The following is a 4,889-nucleotide window of genomic DNA, read 5'->3' as shown; positions in this document are numbered from 1 at the left end:
ACAACCTCAGTAATTCAGATGCCAGGGAAAGCAATAGTAATGTTGATTGTAAATAATTAATTAAAAAGTACTAATAAAATGGTAAAGGTTAAAAACAAAAACTTTAAATATAAAAATACTTAATAAAAAATATTAAAATAATTTTAATAAATGAACAAATATAAAATATACAATACATTTTTTAAAATTATTATTAAATATTTCAACCCTAAAAATGTAACCTCATAAGTGAATGATTTCAAATGCTCTACAGTGCATAGGTTGATTTTAAACTTGCAGTAGATTTCAAATGAGTTTAATATTTGCATGTTGTTACGCTAATGATGCTACTTTAAGCATCAATGTTTTTGGGGGTGAAAATATTTTATAATAATTTTAAAAGATCATTTTAATTGTATATTTTACATTTGTTCATTTATTGCAATTATTTTAATATTTTTATTAAATATTTTTATATTAATTTTTTTTTTTTTTTTTGTCAATACTTTTCAGTATTTAATGAATTATTTACAATCAACATTTCTCTTGTTTCCCTGCCATCTGAGCTACTGAGGTTGTTGCAATGCATTGTAGGATTGCCTTCTCCATTAAGGTTTTTGAGTGAAGAAAGCATTTGTGGATAATTTTGACAATGTTCATTCAAAAACTAAGGTGCAAAAGCTCAGATCAAATTAGCCTACGACCAATCATTTCCAGAAATAAATACAAAACCTGTGCTAATTGAAAGAAAACGGTCAAAATAACGGTTAATAAAATGGTCAAATCCAATATTTGGTAATAACATAGGATAATAAAAAAAATGTCTAAGCAATTTTTTGTTACAGACTAACTAAAGTTGAAAAAGTGAAAAAGCATAATGGGACCCCTTTAACTAGTACTTTCGGGAAAAAGAAAATCCTCTCCAGGACAAAATGACGGGAACAGGTCGGTCAGTTTGACATTCCAGCCAGCTGATATTTCAGCCTGAACAGCTACTGACAATTGCCTAAAACCAGCAAATCAGTAGAGCCTGACCAGCTTAGACCAGAAAATCCACTCAGGCTGGTTTAAGCTTTATTTATTTATGTCTTTTCTTTTTTTTTCTCTGCAGACAAAACTGAGGTGTATAAGCTCAGATCAAAGAGACCTACGATCAACCAGTTCCAAAAAGAAATACAAAACCTTTGCTAACTGAAATAAACAAGTTTATAAAAAGATCCAATATGTGGTAATAACACAGCATAATGAGAGATTTAAAAGCAATTTTTAAAACGTCTCCCGTGATTGACCAGGAACCCCAAATCAACACCAAAAGGATTTTCAGCACACCACACGGGCTATTTAAACACTTAAACCAGTTAAGGCCAGCAATCATTTTATTAGCAGGGTTAGAAGGCAGCTGTCTATGTAGGCAGCAGACAGTAAAGCAGCTCACTGAATTTTGGAACAGAGCCACTGTGTTGAGGCAGATAAAGGCAAGCGAGCGAGCGAGAGAATTGGCGAATTTATTTGACAATGCACACAGCACTCGTCGATAATTGGAAATGTTGAAAGGATTGAGGAAATTTTCCATATTCATAATTCAGTAAATGGTTTATTCTTGCCCAAGTTCTTTATGCAACAAAACCTCAGATAACATGAAAATAGGCTTAAAGAAGCGAGTTTGGAAATGAGGGGCGAGGAGCAGTCGGCGCCTCAACTATTCACCTGAGCGTCATTATAAAAAGGTAGCGCTCAAATTGGATTTCAATCAGACATTTATGCGAATTTGCTGCTGAAGCTTTAGTTAAATAAGAATGAGCGTGAGAAAGAAGCGCTTAGGTACTCAGAATAGTGAGTAAAAATCAATGTGTGAAGGATGATAGAGTATAAAACGATGCCAAACGTCTGCGTGTAGCTTTGATGTCAAAAGCAATGAAGAAATATATACCAATGGATTCTCACCTGCCTTTGTAGAAAGTGTGCGAACCGCAATAATGCTGCTAGTCGGCAAACTTTTGCATATTAGCGCTGATGAAGAAGCGCCCATGTGTGGAAATGAGAGGTCTTTGCCCATTGACGTTAATCTCTGCATTAGCATCTGCTGGGCCATACGTGCACAGATAAACCTTTAACCAGGCCCATGGATCTTCATTACCACATGCCAGTTAAAGCTGCAATCACTGCCAAATGTCTCTGTTAGCCAGATGCTACGTTTAAGTGTCACCACTGCAGGGATGCGTTTAGGTCAATATCATCAAAATGCCTGAGCAGGACACTTTCAAAGACACTGAAAAATTAGTTTAATTGTATAGTCAAGAAATGTTCTTAGTTAACAAAGTTTGGGCTTGTGAAAAGAATACTCTGTAGGTCTGCAAGAAAAAAAATAATCAAGTCTAAATGAAAATAATGAAATGCTTTCATACCTTTTGTTGATGTTAAAGGAGTTTGTTTAGCATTCCATCACTTGCTCAACAATGGATCCTCTGCAGTGAATGGGTGCCGTCAGAATGAGAGTCCAAACAGCTGATAAAAACATCACAATAATCCACACCACTCCAGTCCCAGTCCATCAGTTAAAATCATGTGACGTGAAAAGCTGCGTGTTTGCAAGAAATACATTATTCTTTAAGACATTTTTTTATTTTAACCTATAAAAATGGCTAAAATATGAGTCCTCTATCTATAATATTGGTTTCTGCAGTGAAAAAGTTGTCCTGTCTGAATCAGGAGAGAACTATGTACAGATCAAGCATCGTTTACAAGTGAAAACAGTCCAAAACAATTCTAAACAAATATGTTGGTGGATTTTGATGTGGGAAAACAGGGGATAGACTTTATCACTGTAGGAAGCATTATTATGGATAATGGACTGTTATTTTGATCAGAAGCAATGGTTTGTGGTTAAAAATGTCGTAATGATTGATTTGTTTCGTACAAACACGCAGCTTTTTGCTTCACAAGATGTTAACTGTTGGACTGGAGTGGTGTGGATTACTTGTGGATTACTGTGATGTTTTTATCAGCTGTTTGGGCTCTCATTCTGACGGCACCCATTCACTGCAGAGGATCCAATTTCTCCAAATCTGTTCTGATGAAGAAACTCATCTACATCTTGGATGGCCTGAGGGTATACTTTTTCATTTTTGGTTGGACTGATTTTTTAATAACCTCCTTTTGGTGTGTAGTTATTTGTGCAATTATTGTCAGAAACAATACATGCACATCTGATCGCTGCAAAAGCAAATTAGTACCATTTTTTCATATCCCAAATAAATAGGGCCCATAGTGTACTGCATTTGTCAGCTACCTCCTGGTTATCAACTCCAGCAAACCTTCATGCATGTAGTGATTAAAACCCAACATGCATAAAGATGCATGTGCATTTCTAATGTGCCGTCTGAGTTTTGTTTACCATATAGCGAGTGTACAACACAATCACAATGAAATGCTTGCATCTCATATTTACACTTGCTTTTTACGGTTTCTCATAACTCAGAGCATCTGCGTCGGTTGCCAGCTGTGAATGAAGATACATTTGTTTTCCGAGCGATGAGTAAGATTACGCTCTATTTGTCACGTTTTATGAAAACGTTTGTGGATTTCAAGCTCTGCTCATTCTCAGATCTTCCTCTTCAAAGAAAAACATGTCCCTAGGTAACCGCTGGCAACCTTTCCTGCAAAAAGGGTTTTTCTATGTCTGTATTATTGTATTTTTGCAGCTCATGCCTAATACTGAGTGAAAGGTCATTGGAGCAAAGACACAAGGTCACTGATATTTACGAACAAAACCCCTCATGATCAACCATAAAAGCACTCAATGAACCTCCATTTCTCTAATACACAAACAGATATTCTGAATAAAATACAACAAAAGTAACACCTATTAACCATGTAAAGCCTGGCATATGAAATAATGGTCAAAAAAAGTTTGTATATGTTTATCATATTTGATACATAAGGCTTTTATGGCTCATATAGTATGATATAGTAAGAATATGGAGGCCAAGCACGAGGAAGAAAAAAAAACACCTCAATGTATTTATGCATTTTGCTTCAGTTGCTGATATTTAAAAAAAAGGGGAAATTCTGATAGCTTGTAATGTAGGTCAATTAGATCTTTATAACAGTATATCAAACTACTTATGTACAATGCATATATCAGTTGTCACCGAATAATGTCTTCATAAGATGATATTTAATTGTTTGGTTTAATGATCAAAGCTCTGTAGTTTTTATTATGGGGCAAAACACGCAATACAAAACAATAAATGAGAGATATACAAAAAAAAACAAAATCCTCAAAATCTTTATGGATCATATTTGATATGTTTTTTTAAACACAATTTAAAAAAATTATGTACAGATAATCATTCAAAAGTTACTTTAGTCCAATGGCAGGGTTATTAAATTAAAAACATTTTTTTTTATTACTTGAAATACGTACTTAAAAATATTTTATTTTAGCTAATCGCCAAGGTAATATTTGTAATTGTTTAGTTTAACTTAATTAAAATAACTACAATAACTATAATATAATACAAAATTACTAAAACCCTAACTAAAATTAAAATGACAACAGAATACATAAAAATAAAAACTAATTCAAAAACTTAATAGAAACTATAATACTATTACACAAATAACATTGGCAAGTTGTCATCTTCAAATATTACTAACAATATAAAATGTATTCTTATATTTACTTTATAAAAAAATCACAAAAATGTCACAGCAACAAGACATGAATTACAACTTTAAGGTGGACAGTTTTACAATTATATGTTTATAATTACACTTAGTTTTTTTAACTCAAAAAGTACAACTATCAATCAGATGATAGAAGGCATGTCATAGATTGTGTACAACAGGGTTTTCAGGGGTTTGATCATTTAGAGGCCATTGCATATCAAATATGTAGGCTTTATAGG

The sequence above is a fragment of the Sinocyclocheilus rhinocerous genome, unplaced genomic scaffold (genome assembly GCF_001515625.1).
Source record: "Sinocyclocheilus rhinocerous isolate Xijiao unplaced genomic scaffold, SAMN03320098_v1.1 scaffold5192, whole genome shotgun sequence".
NCBI classification, from domain to species: domain Eukaryota; kingdom Metazoa; phylum Chordata; class Actinopteri; order Cypriniformes; family Cyprinidae; genus Sinocyclocheilus; species Sinocyclocheilus rhinocerous.
Note: the sequence above shows the minus strand (reverse complement) of the source record.